The sequence below is a fragment of the Mustela lutreola genome, chromosome 6, assembly GCF_030435805.1.
Source record: "Mustela lutreola isolate mMusLut2 chromosome 6, mMusLut2.pri, whole genome shotgun sequence".
Classification (NCBI taxonomy): Eukaryota; Metazoa; Chordata; class Mammalia; order Carnivora; family Mustelidae; genus Mustela; species Mustela lutreola.
Window position 1 is genome coordinate 157,937,755 of NC_081295.1, and position 15,575 is coordinate 157,953,329.

General features: G+C 51.9%; 4 non-coding genes across 4 annotated transcripts; all 4 read right to left on the bottom strand.

Moving 5' to 3' along the window:
- Nucleotides 1-2,011: 2,011 nt before the first annotated feature.
- On the bottom strand, nucleotides 2,012-2,083 carry TRNAA-UGC (transfer RNA alanine (anticodon UGC)). The gene has a single exon. It is a non-coding gene; the product is annotated as a tRNA-Ala (tRNA).
- A 4,874-nt stretch (nucleotides 2,084-6,957) lies between these two features.
- Nucleotides 6,958-7,029, bottom strand: TRNAA-AGC (transfer RNA alanine (anticodon AGC)). Its single transcript has one exon. It is a non-coding gene; the product is annotated as a tRNA-Ala (tRNA).
- Nucleotides 7,030-8,202: 1,173 nt separating this feature from the next.
- Nucleotides 8,203-8,274, bottom strand: TRNAA-AGC (transfer RNA alanine (anticodon AGC)). The gene has a single exon. It is a non-coding gene; the product is annotated as a tRNA-Ala (tRNA).
- Nucleotides 8,275-13,157: 4,883 nt separating this feature from the next.
- TRNAA-AGC (transfer RNA alanine (anticodon AGC)) lies at nucleotides 13,158-13,229 on the bottom strand. The gene has a single exon. It is a non-coding gene; the product is annotated as a tRNA-Ala (tRNA).
- Nucleotides 13,230-15,575: the final 2,346 nt, after the last annotated feature.

Here is a 15,575-nt window from a genome sequence, read left to right on the forward strand (position 1 = left end):
GCACTGCTGCGGGGAGGGGCTGGAGTCGTTCAAGGTTGGGTTTCTAATTGAGAGACCCAAATAGCGTTTTTTTAAAAAATATTTTATTCATTTATTTTACAGAGAGAGAGAGAGCGCAGGAACACAAGCAAGGGGAGTGGGAGATGGAGAAGCAGCTTCCCGTGGAGCAGGGAGTCTGATGGGGGCTCGATCCCAAGACCCTGGGATCATGACCTGAGCCTGGGATCCCGACTGAGCCACCCAGGCCCCCAAGAGAGACCCAAATAGCTTGATCTGACCCCAGGCATTTTGGTAAAGTCTTCTGGCGCCCATTTGAATTCATCCAGAGAAAACTCTGGGGGTCTTTGGTGTGACCACAACGTCACCTCAACTATCGCTCTGGGGTTGGACCTAGATTTTGGAAGTTGACAGCACTCTAATTGCACACGATCGCCCACTTTAATGTCCTTTCTAACACCTCACACACTATTTACTTAAACGCCTACAGAAAACACACATAATAGAAAATACGTGAAATGACTACATTATCTCCCTCCGAAAGATGTAACCTAGAACAAATAGTCAGCCACAGGGCACAGGGCCAGTCTGCAGCCAAGCCGATTTCTGAAGGCGGTCGCCTTTTCACCGGAGGACACGGGATCTGGAATTGAGAACACCCCAGCCGGGTGGAGGGCGACAGTCACCAACTGGAAACAAATTTCATTTCCTCCTGAAGACACTTTGAGCCAACAGGAAACAACTCCCCAGATAGCAGCAGTTTTGAGACCACAGATTTTGGAATTTCTGAAAAGGTGCTGTTATAGCCATGCCCGGTGGCTCAGTGGGTTAAGTGTCCCACTCTTGATTTCGACTCAGGACATGACTCAGGTCATGATCTCAGGGTCATGAAATTGAGCCCCTCATCAAGCTCCACTCCTCCCCCTGCTCGCTCTCTCTCTCTCAAAAAAAAAGTGCTATTAGGAACTGAATTATATTTGGACAAACTATATTTGTCCCCCCCACAAATACATATGTCACTGTCCCAGCCCCTATTGCGACAGTATTTGAAGTCAGGCCTTTAGGGGGGTAGTAAAGGTTAAATGAGATCCTACAGGTGGGGCCCTCCTCATAAGAAGAGGAAGAGACACCGGAGTGTGCACAGTGTGCACACAAAGGAAAGGCCGTGTGAGGCTACAGCACGCCTGCAAGCCAGGTAGAAAGGCTTCATCAGAAACTCACCCTGCCTGCATCTCTTTTCCACTGCGACAGAAAAAACTTTTCCCACCTCTTCATATGAGCGCCTTCATTTGACATTAACTGAGGTCTGCAGGCCATGTTTGATTTAAAGATTTAAAACAATGGTGCAAACGCCTTGAGTGAAGAAATACAGGAAAATTAGTATTATGGAATATCGGTTGAGAATGCATTGATCCGTATTTATTTCTTTCGCATCCGGAAGGCTCCCGATTAGTTCCCTGACAATCCTTCCTCCCACGTCCAGCGTCCAGCGTCCTGTGGCTCCTTCACCCACAAGGACTCGGGCACCCCCACCCATTGTGGGACTGAGCTGTTGGCGGCGCTCGCTCTCCACGCAGGTCCTGGGGGTCCTGATGGAGCCGTCGGTGGGGTCATGCCACCTTCCTTTTGTCTTTGCAGAAAACAAATAGAACGAAAGAAAACGGAGGTGAGGCAAGGCTGTTCTTCACTGTCTCTCCCTCTCTTTCATAGCAGTCTGGCATGGGAACCAAGGTGAGTCGCTCATTCACGGGCACGGCTTTGCTCCGGCGCAAGAGATGCTGTTCTAGGACTGGTTCTCCTCCCTCTTCCTTTTGTCTTCTGTCCCCGTCGCCGTAGGTGATATGGAGGTTCACAGCAAGAGATGAAGGAGAGTTCAAGGCCTTCTGTTAGGTTATGTCTTTTCATTCCGTATGTGCAGGAATGGAGCAAGAAAAAAGTGAGGAGTGCTAAATCAGTATGTTTTGAAGAATGGCTTTGAATGATGTTAGGAAAAAGTAAGGGGAAAAAAAAAGCCTGGAGGTGCCGGGGATCGAACCCGGGGCCTCATACATGCAAAGCACGCGCTCTACCACTGAGCTACACCCCCCTCTGAAACAGCCTTTTGCTAAGGTTTATCTGGAGATAAGGTGATTTTCTGAGGCCCCCGCTCTCCCTGAGCATCATGGTCTCAGAGCTAAGGGACATCAGCAGCTGCCCTGGGCAGGAGATCTTCAGGAACTAGAGATTCTTCAGAGTGTAGAGCTTGAAGTGGAAGGTTGGAAACATGTCAGATAATAACCCCAAAGTTTCCACTGTGGCTTTAAAATGTGGTTACAGTTTCCTTCCTTCTCCCATTCCTAGCAAGGAATCAATCAAGTCCCAATTTTCAGCTCTTTTGATCACCTGAGACACAAGACCATTGAAATTCAGCTTCTTCTTGCCTAGAATGTGTCAGAGTAGCTGTTTGCTCCATCAGAACGTTAGAGACCGGATTTGATGGAAAGACGCTATGACCCTGGAAGGAAACCCTAGAGCGGTGCATTCAGCATTTTGCTTAAAGGGTCGTTTCTCTCTGCATCTTGGCACGCAGGCAATGTAGGAGACCCTGACAACAGACCCAAAGAATTACCTGTTCTTCCTAACAAATAATTTTTTAATTTTTCTAAGATTGTATTTAGTTAGTTAGTTAGTTGACCGAGAGAGACAGAGAGACAGCAAGAGAGGGAACAGAAGCAGGGGGAGTGGGACCGGGATAAGCAGGCTTCCCACCGAGCAGGGAGCTGGGTGGGGGGCAGGTAACCCCAGAACCCGGGATCGACTGAGCCATCCAGGAGCCCCCTAAAAATAATTTCAAAAAAGAAGTTGAGGAAAAATATGGGGTATTTGTCCCTGAGTTTTCATGATTTTACTATCCGTTTACTTTGATTTTTCTGGGCTCTAAGCTCCCTTGTAATGTTGAACAGAATAATTCTTACTGCAATGCTTATTTTCATTCTTTCCTGAATACCAAAGCAGAAACAACTTAACATGTGCAAATTCTAGATGGGGGTGCGAAGCTGAAAGGAGTGTCCCGTCAACAAGAAAACCCAGAATGTTTTCAGAACCTTTTCAAAGCTCAGTGATGCTCAAGAGTGTCCCTGATTCCAGCAGTTTCCTAACAGTGGACTCAAGATATAAGCCCAGATCTTCTGACTGCAGAATTGTCCTCGCATATACAACGGCCACATGCATCCGCACACCGCATTCCTCCGACGACGCACAGTGCCGGGGCTCCTTCTCTGGTTTTCAGCAGCCCCCTTGTTGTGATTAAAAACCACACACACACACACACACACACACACACACACACTCCATCAAAACAAAAATGAATCGTAGGTGGAACCGCATGTACCATATTGGAATTTCTGAGGTTTTAAAACTTTAAATGAAATTACTCACTGAGTCAGTTAACATCTCACGGAAAAGCTCGGTGAACAGAGACCAAGCGAGACGGACGACACGGCCGGATGGGCCTTGCAGCGAGCGGTGGAAGCTGGCGGTACAGACCCGCGGTTGGAACTGGGGCGCAACTCTGAAGGAGGGACCCCGACGCCAAAGCAACACCGGTGCGGAGACCCGGGACCGAACCCGGCACCCGCGGACCTTCCGTCCAGCGCGCTCCCCGCCGCGCTCCCTCGGCTGCGGCCGGCGCGTCCTCCCGTCGCTCCCCGGCGCGGTCTGCTCCGCACCTGCAGGCCCCGGCCCCGGCCCCGCCGCGCGACCCTGTTCCGTCCCCGCCCGCCGCCGCCTCGGCCGAAGCCACGCGCGGGAAGACCGCGGACGAGCAGCGCTGGCGGCGGGTCGGGGGACGCCGCCGGTCCGGAAGGTGCTTTCCGCGGGGCGCCCTGGGCCGCCGCACCCCCCCCAGCCGGCTCCGGCGCGGACTCGGCGCGGAACGACCCGCGGGTCTCCCGTGGCTCTGCGGGATGGCGCCGCCGGGAGCGGAGAACGCGCGGACCCCAGGGCGCGGCGACGCGCTCCTTGCCCGGGGCTGAGGACGTCGGCCGGGCCGCCCGCCTCCACCCCTGCGCTCCCGGGTCTGGCCCGCGCGGGGCCCCGGGCGCAGGGGCGCGGGCGTCGGGGACACCCCCCGGACGGCGCGGTGCAGAGCGTGCGTGGACGCGGGGGGCGTGGGGACTCAGGGGACGTGCGGGGACTCGGGGTGTGGGGACCCCCCCCCCCCGAGGAGAGGACGCACCGGCGCGAGCCGCACTGTCCCCACAGACGGGGCCCCGGAGGCGCGAGCCGGGTCTCTCCCACCGCGCGGGCAGGCACGGTCCGCGGCCTCCGCCCCGCTCCCTCCCGCCGCAGCCGCACCCCGCGGAGCCGCGCGGGCGGCGCCGGAGGACGGTCCGCCAGGGGACACGGGCGCAGCCCCACACACCGCTCTGCGTCTTTCTCCTGCAGAAGCACCAGGAAGGTGGTTAACCACCTGGTGGCTCGGTCGGTGGTTAAGCGCCTGCCTTGGGCTCAGGTCGTGACTGCAGGGTCCTCGGTGGGAGCCCCGCGCGGGCGCCCTCTCCGCGGGGTTTGTGCTCCCCGCGCGCACGCTGCTCCCTCCCACACCTGCTTTAAAACCAGTCCGTGAGTCTCGGTAACGACTCACCGGAAGGTCACCGCATGGAACTGTCCCCTGCGTCTCCAACGTCGCTCTCCTTGTCTGCTTCCTCCTCTTGGGAAGTTTGTCAAGCCTGCTCCTCCTTCAGAAAGTGAGATGAAAGTAAGTCAGTCAACAAGTCTTTATTTTTAAAAAGATTTTATTTATTTATTTATTTATTTATTTGACAGAGAGATCACAAGTAGGCAGAGAGAGAGGGAGAAGCAGGTTCCCCGCCGAGCAGAGAGCCTGATGCCGGGCTGGATCCCAGGACTCCGGGATCATGACCTGAGCCCAAGGCAGATGCTTAGCCCACTGAGCCACCCAGGCGCCCCGAAAAATAAATCTTTAAAAGCGGGGTGGGGGGACCTGGGTGGCTCAGTGGGTTAAGCCTCTGCCTTGGGCTCAGGTCATGATCCCAGGGTCCTGGTTCTGAGCCCCGCATCGGGCTCCCTGCTCAGTGGGGAGCCTGCTTGTCTTTCTCCTCCCTACTTGTGCTCCCTCTGGCTGTCTCTCTCTCAAATAAATAAATCTTTTTAAAAAGAAAGGCCAATGAGCCACACTCTGAGAAGATATGTCAACACTCTAAATTACAGCAGACTCTTATTTGGGATATGTGAAGAACTACAAAACTCCCAAGAAAAGATTAAAATCTCAAACAGAGCAAATGAACACACAAATCGGGAAAGTCACAGCCCAGATAACCACTAATTGGTGTAAAAGGTGCTCAACATCCTTTTGCTAAGAGGGAAATTCGAGTTTAAAATTACTGCTTTGAAAAAAATAAATAAAATAAAATAAAATCACTGCTTTGTACTTCTCACCAGCAACACCGGCAACTCAGGACAGACAGGGTGACGTCCTGCTGGCGGTGCAGCCACCGGGACTCTTGCTCACTGCTGACAGATTGCGAACGCACCTCGATGGGAGATCATTTGGAAATGTTTAAGATTTTATTTCCAAGTGATCTCTCACCCAACGTGGGGCTCAAACCACAACTGCAAGACTGAGAGCTGCAGGCTCCATCGTGTGTGCCTGACAGCCGCCCTGCAAATATTGACCGGAACTAAACAGACCTATAACCTCCGGCCCTGAGCCTCCACACTCACCTGAGAGAAGTGCAGGAGTGTTTCCCTTGTGAAGGGGAGTAGGGCGCACCACCCCAAAGTGATGAGGGAAGAGAAGGCTGGCTGAGGACAAAGCAAAAGCTGGCACCTTACACCCCCCCCCCTCACCTCGGGGACATGTGTGACATTCCACCAGGAAACTCCCAACTATCTTCATGTTTAGAGGGAAAAACAGCCTTGACTTGACAATAACCAGGCCTCCACCATCCTGACAGTCTTCTTTACCGTGACAGCCCTTCTGAACACCCCCTTTGTCCTCACCGACCCAAGTCCTGTGAATATATCAGCCACTCCTCAGGGTATCAGGGCAGCAGCTCTCCTTGCCCACGGGTCCTGTCCCCATGCTTTAGTAAACCAGCATTTTGCACCAAAGATGTCTCAAGAATTCTTTCTTGGTCATCGGCTCCAGACCTCACCCCACCGAACCTCACCTACGTTCTAGAACTTCATCAAAAGTACGCCACTTTGGGGTACTGATCATTTTGTATTAAAGGTATCTGAGCAACAGCTAGTGCAAGGACACTCTGATTCTCTTTGGTGTAAGTCTCGGACATGAAGGGCACCCTTCGTGGTGGGTGGCACCCTCAGCACAGAGCCTAGGGACAGGATCGAGAAAGGCATATACATAAGCCTTTTTACTTTTTCCCCATTTACTGCCCCTAGCCCAACCCCCTTTGTCTTGTAAATTCTTCACAAATGTATGGTTTCATTGTCCAAAACTCAAGTGAATTCGTGTTATCTGAGTCTCTATTACTTTAAAGCACAAGAAGAACTACTCTGTGATGGTAGATATCAGACAGTGAGACAGGTTGTGACGAGGCCCAAGGAAGCTCCTGGAGCTGGATCCTGGATCTTCGCCTGGGGCTGTTGGTTACCTGGCGCAAACAGCTGTCAATGAAAGGCAGAACCCGAGCCCCAGGGCACCCAGCCTTGTCTCCCGCTAGCGGCTGCTCTCTCGTCCTGAGACGGTCCTTTCACTCCCGACTTCCTGCTCAAGCTCATGACCATGCTGTGTCTGTCCTTGAATTCTCTACGCGCTTGTGGCCGAGAGTGCTCACAGACTGGGCGAGGAGCAGAATGAACAATGAACTTCAGGGAACGAGCAAAACTGCCTCTTGTGCCCCAGAGAGGCCAGGAAAGAACAGCGGCAGCCAGGACAAGTCAAGCTGGACGAGAGCTATTTGGGGCAGCAGCAGAGGGTGAGAAGGCAAGCAAAACTGGAGGTGCTGGGGATCGAACCCAGGGCCTCATGCATGCTAAGCATGCGCTCTACCACTGAGCTACACCCCCCGCTTCTGCCATACCCTGGAGGACCTTGGACCACCCTCTCCTGACCACAGTTGTCTTGGTCTCAGGACTAAGTCATCAAAGCAGAACCACTAGACATTCGGTTCCATTATTCCTGAACTCCCTACGCTTCATCCTTTCTGTGGCTCGGCTACTGCAGGAGAAAGGACCTCAGTGGCAGAAAGAGGCGACTTCCTTGTTTGCAGTCAGCTCAGGGCCAGTCCGCCTCGGGTTGGCTTCTTGACCCATGTCCCACGCACCGCCCGGAGCACAGGTCAGCCCACGGCCACGTGCATCTCGGGACAACATCCTCTCGCGGCTTTTCTGAGTATTACCTCTAGCATTCTTTTAACTCTTGGATACATGAATGTTTTACATGATAAAAAAAAATTACACCGACCCAAGTGTGTGTGTGTACAAATACTCGAAAACTGAACACACACAGAAACAAACCGAACGGAACCTAACCACACTGAAAGAAAGAACAGATCCAGGTAAAGGTTTCACAGTGTTTGTCTTCATGGTGAAGACCGGGAAAGGCAAACACCTTGACCCTACGGAGTGGGGTTTTATTTTGTTTTGATTTGTTTGTAGTGTTTAAGGGTGTGACAATTCTGATATTTTGTGTGACTGTTTTCATTTGTGTATCTGAGTGAATTTATTTTTGTGTGATTGGAAAAATGAATACCTATTTGGAGTTGGAAATCGAGACCCTCTCTGTTAGAGAAGGAAGGAAGGAAGGAATAGGCTGGTTGGCTCAGGGTGGGAATTAGAGGCGTCAGTGTGGAATCATACACATAGAAAGCTGCCACCTTCCCCTAGATTTGTCTGCTAACAGGACCTAGAAGAAATTATACCAATGCTACCCAGTATCTTGACTTGTAAATACCATGCCCCACTAAAAGGAACCAGAGATACTTTTAGAAATCACTGACTCTAGAACTGGAGCTGACATCGCTGCTGTGTCTGTGGCCTGCTGACGGGGCCCTCACGCTCGTGACCAAGAGCGCTCACACAGACTGGGCGAAGAGCAGAATGAACAATGAACTTCAGGGAACGAGCAAAACTGCCTCTTGTGCCCCAGAGAGGCCAGGAAAGAACAGCGGCAGCCAGGACAAGTCAAGCTGGACGAGAGCTATTTGGGGCAGCAGCAGAGGGTGAGAAGGCAAGCAAAACTGGAGGTGCTGGGGATCGAACCCAGGGCCTCATGCATGCTAAGCATGCGCTCTACCACTGAGCTACACCCCCCACCTCTGCCATACCCTGGAGGACCTTGGACCACCCTCTCCTGACCACAGTTGTCTGGAGTTTCCCTGGGGATGAACAAGATGGACCTAAAGCATCTTTCTGTGCTAGAGTGTTGGTGCTTAAAAATGATGCGGACAGTTCAGAAGGACCCAGAAGCCAACCTGAAGGGCCTCTTCTCGCTGGTCAAACTGGACATGCTTTGAGCACGAATAATGACATGTGATTATAACCCCTGGATACTTAAATAAATATGGAGGAAGGGAAAACTTCCTTGTGGCGGCATGTGTAATAGTAGAAGTAAAAATAAGTTAGAAAATCACCCCTTGGCGACCATCAGAACAATGATAGATTCAGGCAAAATTGATAAATCAGACCTAAAAACACAGGTAAAATTTTGATGAGGATCAGGATTTTATACAGTCTCAGAGTATCTCCTTATAAGTTACTTATTAATTACATGGAGGAATGATAATTATAAGGGAAGAAACCTGGTGAACACAACCTTAACCAAGTGATCAAAGCAAACATTACTAATAATGGGGAAAACTGGCATCCCATGCCTTCTTGTGTAATGGAGGGAAACACCATTTCTGTAATATTCCTCCCAAATATTCACACCCTCAGTCTAATCACAACATAAATTGAACATTCTACAAAATCACAAACACGCGCTGTTCAGAAACATGTCGATCTTATGAAAAGCCTGAGGAGCGCCTGGGTGGCTCAGCGGGTTGAGCCTCTGCCCTCAGCTCAGGTCATGATCTCCAAGTCTGGGGTCCTGGGATCAAGCTCCTCATCAGGCTCTTTGCTCAGTGGGGAGCCTGCTTCCTCCTCTCTCTGCCTGCCTCTCTGCCTACTTGTGATCTTTCTCTGTCAAATAAATAAAATCTAAAACAAACAAACAAACTAGAAGCTTGAGAAACCATTCTAGATTAAAAAAGACCAAAGAGTAACTAAATTCATACGTGGTGCTGGAATGGACCCTAGTTTGGGACCGAAATTTCTATAAAGGATTTTGTTAGTAAAATTCAAGTTACTGTAGACTATATACTAGATAATATTATTTTACCAGTGTTAAATTTTCTGAATTTGAAATCTGTGCCGTGGGAAGGAGAAATATGCTGCCATGTTTAATAAAAAGATAATGGTGGAAATTTGCAATAAAAATATTGTGGACAAAAAGATATAATGTCCGGAAATGGTTCTCAAATAGTATAGAAAAATAATGATGTCTCTAGGTAGGTAGGTATGTAGGTAGATGATACATTGATTTGTTGGTTGAGGCAGAGGGATGACCTTTGTCCTGACCTTGGGACAGTATGTGCTTCTCAGGCGGTTCCCTCCCTATTTAAAATATTGCTAAGCAGAGACAAAGATGCAGTCTTGCCTATTTATAATAGTAGCATTTAGCAGGTGTGTTGCTCTGTTTCCCTTTCACAGGAAGGACGTGGGAAAGAGACTGAATTTCTTTCTCAGAGCTGGGAAACAGAGAGGGGCCTCCGTGGTTGGGGAAGAAACAGCCATGATGGGAGCCATGCACTCTTCCTCTCTAGGCTCCGTGACGATGACGGGGGCAGGTAGCTTTGGACTGAAACCCTAACAGTCCGTGAGTGAGGTCTTCAGTGCACTAGGAATTTGGAGGAACGCCTGGAAAATGCAGAGCAGAAGTACGGACAAAGAGCAACAGAGGGAGTTTCGGCTCTTTCCCCGCAGTGGGACGTCTTGGACTTCAGTGAACTCTTCGGCTTCTTGTCTGGACAGCTCATAACTGCCATTGTGACACATACCAGAAGTTTTTTTTTTTTCCTTTTTTGCCATTTCTTCACAGTAGCATGTTTGATGTTAACGGACATTTCTGGGTATACTTTTCAGAAAAGGTATGATAAAAGAAGGGCGCGATGAAAGGAAAGGAAGCTGTAGAGCACGAACTAGCCGCTCGCACATGCAGACTATCCGGGCGACTTAAGGCCGTTGTGTGTGGTTGTTGTAACGTTTGGCAGAGTCAGGCCTCAACAGCTGTCATTTTGTGGCAGCAGCGCCCCCCCCCCCCCCTCACCTAGTGTCCTCTGCTGTTGTTGGCCCAACATTTCGGTGATGGAGAAGGAGATGAGTAGAAAAGCCAGACAGAAGACTTGATTCCGCCTCCCAAAAACTTCGCGAGAAAGAAAGGAAACTACAGACCTCTTCTTTTTCTTCTTCCCGTCTCCGTTTTTCCTTCTCTCAATTGTAGTGGAAAATAGAGGCCGACGTGACAGGTTTTTGGTGTGGTGCCCACTTGCTGTTTCGAGTTTAGGGGATCCTAGGCTGAACAAAGGCTCCCAAGATAGCAGGTGTCAGGCCCTGGCCCCTGTGTCCCTTACACGGAAGGAATGTCCTTGCAGGTGTGCTAACAGCTGGGGCCTGGAAGTGGGGCCCTCGCTTTGGATAGTGCGGTGGGTCCACTGTTAGTACAGGCGTCCTCACAAGAGAGATGCAGAGGGAGGTCTCCCACGCGCAGGGGAGGGGACAGTGTGACCCTGAGGCTGAGGCAGGTGGGGGCACCCGGCCGCGGGGGGTCAATGGGCTGCACCTGGGCAGGAAAGCAAGAGACCGCGTGAACTCTAGTCTGCCGACGCCCTGAGTGGCTCTGACGCTCCTGGGGTCTAAACAGGGTAGAGTCAAAACGATCGTCTTGGCAAGTGCTTTTCCGGTGAGCAGGCAACGAGTGAGTAAGGGAAGCAAGAAAGGAGGTGGTGCCCTCGGCATCCTTTAAGGACCAGGCAGCAGCGGCTGCAGGTGCCTGGGTTGAGCCCAGGCCCCATAGCTGCAAAGCACATGCTCTCCCGCTGAGCTACACCAGCTCTCTGCTGGCAGCGATGGCCTCCCTGCATTCGGGCGCCCCCTGCCCCGTCCCCGTCCCCAGGGCTTGTGCTCGTCTCTGCAGCAGGTGGATAGAGTGACTCCTTCCAGACCAAGAGCCCCGGGGCTGTGGGAGGAGCCTGAAAGGGGGCACACAATATTGAAAACCTTTGTGGGAAAACGGGCCGGCCTTTCCAGGGGACAGCTCTTGTCTGTTGGCTCCACAGGAATGATAAGGGCAAGATTCTGATGGGAAGCCCCAGGGAAGCAGTAGGGTCAGCGACTCTGGACCGGAGGCTCCTCTGAGCTCTGAGCTCTCACAGCCCGGAGCAGCTGAGGAGGGTGTGGGGATCTTCCAGGACGATCGCGCCTGCGGCGAGAACCAAGGCAGATTCAGGGATGGAAGGAAGCGTGCAATTCTGAAAGGAAGTTAGTGGGTAGCTAGACACGGGACGGGGAGAGCTGCCTCCCCACTGGTCTCCAGAGCCAGAAAGAGAGGGAGACTGGAGAAAGAGATCTGCGGTTCTCCCAAGCAGAAAAGCAGAAAAGAGAGGCTTGTTCTCATCACCGTTCCGGGGGAAGGAGAGGGGACAGAGAGGAGGAGATGGGGGTGGTTTGGGGCAGGTCGCATTCAACATAGCCATCTATAGGGCCCCCGCCGATGCTGCACATTGAGCCCCACCCAACCCCAACGTGGGCGTAAGGGCGAGGCACAGGAGTCCTAGAGAGTGAGAACTCAGTTATCGATGGCTGTGGATACCGAAGCCAAAGAACTCTTCTTCCCAGACCAGTCTCGACCCCTAGGACTCACACTGGTTAGCACCATGGCCTGGAAACTTCCGTGGAATACCCAAAAGACTCATTTCCAGGTACCAGTCTCCTAGTGGTGTTCTGTCTTCTTCATTCATCTTATGTCTTTGCATATTAGTAAGTACATCACTGAGTCTCTTAAAATTCATAGGACCTTATGCACTTGGCAGAGTTTCTCTCTTGGTCGGCTCAAGGGCTGGTGGCATAGATAGGAGGAGACAGACGCGCCAGTTCTCTCTGCAATTCAGTGCGAGAGCAATGGTGTCCACAGAGCTTTGCGAGCTCTTGCCTGTGGTTGTGTGTGTGAGTGTGTGAGTGTAAGTGTTGGGAAGATGGGGGAATATTATCTAGGCTGTTGGATGTGTGAAAACACAACTGTGAAAGTTGCCCGTGTCATCGAGTAATTAACTCCTAAAATTGCTCCTGCAGAAACCTAGATACCAGTTAGATTACTAGAAGCTCCTCACAAAAAGGTTCATATCGGAAGGTAGTACAGTCTTGATTTCAAAACTTGCACGTTTTTATTAAAAATAAAAAGGAACTTCACATCAAATTCAATTATGTGTGTTGATTCAGAAATTACTGGGACACAGAAATGGCCCAACCATAGAAGGACATTTTTGCAATTACTTTTCCTACATTTCCAATCGGACGTGGGAAAAAGTGAAAATACAGACGCATCAGATACAGCGTCCGGAGCCGTCCCAGCACCCGCACCCGCACCCGCACCCGCACCCGCACCCGCACCCGAACCAGTGCTTCTCACAGGCTCAGGCCGCAGGTTCTCGAGCCGAGGGCCGGGGCGGGGCTGGCGCGCGCTCTGCCCCCGGCTCCCAGGGCCGCCCACCCGCGTCCACCCGCCCCGGCCAGAGCGCGCCCCTGCGCGGGGAACACCAGCTCCGCGCCCCCTACGCCCGCAGCGAGGCGCGTTCTCGGGCGGGAGCGGGACGAGCCGGCCGGACGCGCGCCCGGAGCCGGAGCGGAACGACCGCGGCCGAAGAGCCCGGGCCCAGCAACAGGCTCCGGGAGCGCGTCGTTCGGGGCTCCCGCCGCCCGCCCTCGCCTTCCCTCGCGGCCCCAGTAACGACCGTGCAAAACGCGGCCGACGCGACAGCCCCCGCGCGTCCCCCGGGCCACCTGTCCCCGCGCGCCCGCGCAGCCCCTCGGCGACGCCCAGCCCGAGGCCCGCGGACGCCGCAGCTCCGAGACCGGCCGCCGAGAGCGCGGAGCAAAAGTGGAGGTGCCGGGGATTGAACCCGGGGCCTCGTGCATGCTAAGCACGCGCTCTACCACTGAGCTACACCCCCGCGAGGGAGCCGCAGCGCCCAGAGTCTAGTAAAGGGGCGCGCGGGCACTTCAGCGGGTCCCACCCGGGCTGCCCCCGGCCCCCCACGTCCTCCCGCGCTGTCTGAAGTCTCCGGTGCAGCGCGTCTCCGTCGCCGACAGAAGAGAGACCACGTCCCGGAGCGGAGGCCCGGGGGTCTCCGGATCTGTCCGCTCCGGGGGCGCCTCTCCGCTCACCCCCGCCCCCAGCTTCCCCCCAAGCCGGGCACCAGGTTTCTCTCGGGCCTCCCTGCTCTCCTTTCCCGCTTCCCGGGCTGCGGGAAGGCCACAGGGCGCCGGGCGGGACACGGACAGAATGCGCGCTCCGCCGAGCCCCGGAGCGGAGGCGCGCGAGGACCCGCGCGGACCCCGCCCCCGGGCCAGGTTCCCACACCTGTCACCACACCTGTCAGCACACCTGTCAGCACACCTGTCACCCGCACCTGTCACCACACCTGTCAGCACACCTGTCAGCACACCTGTCACCACACCTGTCAGCACACCTGTCACCCACACCTGTCACCACACCTGTCACCACACCTGTCACCCACACCTGCGTGGGACTGCGGGGCACTCGCGCGCCGCGCCCTCCCCGCCACCCCCGCCCGCTGCAGCAGGCACGGGACAAGCCGCCCACTTAGGCCAAAGACAGAATACCTAATGTGGTTCCCCAGGGCTTGGTCAGTGAGAGCCCGTGAGGAATACATGAACCAAATACCCGGCTAAAACCTTAGAAAGTGAACAACAAAATTAACCAGAGGAACCAAAATAAACTAAAGAATGAAAGGCCGCTAGAGACAAACGCAGAGAAGAATGAGTTTTAAGAAGTGGAACTAGTAAAAAAAAATAAAACAAAACAAAAAGTAGGCATCTGAAAAGGCAACAAAATAGACAAACCTCTAGCTAACCTAATTAGGGGGAAATAGTGCAAATACATAAAATTGAACTGACTGGAGAATGTAACTATCAAAACAAACGAGCTTTTTAAAAAATCCTAAGAAACATCATAGCTCCACTAAAATGATTTGAAAACTTAGAGGAAGTGGATTTTGTAAATACAGTTTATCCAAATTAATCCTTGTAGAGACAGAAATAATGGACCATTGCTTTAGAAAAAGAGAAAATAGTTGAATAGGCACGCCCCCTGACAATGGTACCAGACAAAAATACTTTCACAAGCTAATTCTACCACACTAAAATATCAGAAAATCATGATGCTACTTAGATTATTCAAGGCAGAGCAAAAGAAGAAAAACTTCCTATTCATCACATAAAGTGAGTGTGACACTGATCACAACCTTTTTCAGTTTGCACCAAGAATTAAAACTACAGGCCTATTTCACATAATCCGGGACGTCCAACTGGGGTTTATTCCAGAAATGCAGAGATTGCTTGTTATTAAGAAAGACATCACCAAAGATTCTCTTCTCCACCGAGCCACTCAGGGTCCCCTACTCTCCTTTCCAAGAGGCCCCCGACTCCTGGACTTCCATTTCATCTCTGCATGGTTCAGTTTTAGCAAAAATCCTTAACTGGGTTGGATTAGTTGGGTTCGACTCCCCCATTCTCCATATCTGATCACCCTGAATATCTACCTGGGCTCCTCATCCTCTGCCCCCACCCCCAGATGATGTAGGATCACCTTGGCCGGCTTCCAGCAAGACTCCTCTGACGTCCACATAGTCAGAACCCACCCTTCTGCCTGGTGCTCCTTCTTAATAATTATCTCCCCACCAACGGACCCTCACCCCACTCTTGGCTATAAATTCCCACTTTTCAAATACTATATTTGCAATTGGTCCCAGTTATATATTGAAGTTCCTTTCCCCTATTACAGTATTCCTGAATGAAATCTGTTTTTCCTGCTTTAGCTCCTACCCAGCTCTGGCTTATCTTTAACAACATGAATATAGACCATCAACCATCATGTTGATAGAGAAAAGGAGAAAAAACATACATGACCATCTCTACAGATTCTAAAAACCGTCTAACAAAAAACAACATATATTTGCTACTGTAATGGGTTGAATAGTGTCCTCCAAAAATTCACATCCACTTGGCTTCATTTATGTAACCTTATTTAGAGGTCTGTATTTAGAAATATATGACCTTATTTAGAAATAGGGTCTTTGTAACCTTGTTTAGAAAGAGAGTGTCCTTATCCGCTTTTCCCTCTCCCACTCTCATGCTTCTGTTCCCTCTCTTGCTCTGTCTCTCTCTGTCAAAAAATAAATAAAATCGTAAAAACAATAAAAATAAAACATTGGCTTTGCATTCAGAAAAAAAAAATTAGAGGGGTACCTGGGGGGTTCCGTTGTTGAGAGTCTGAC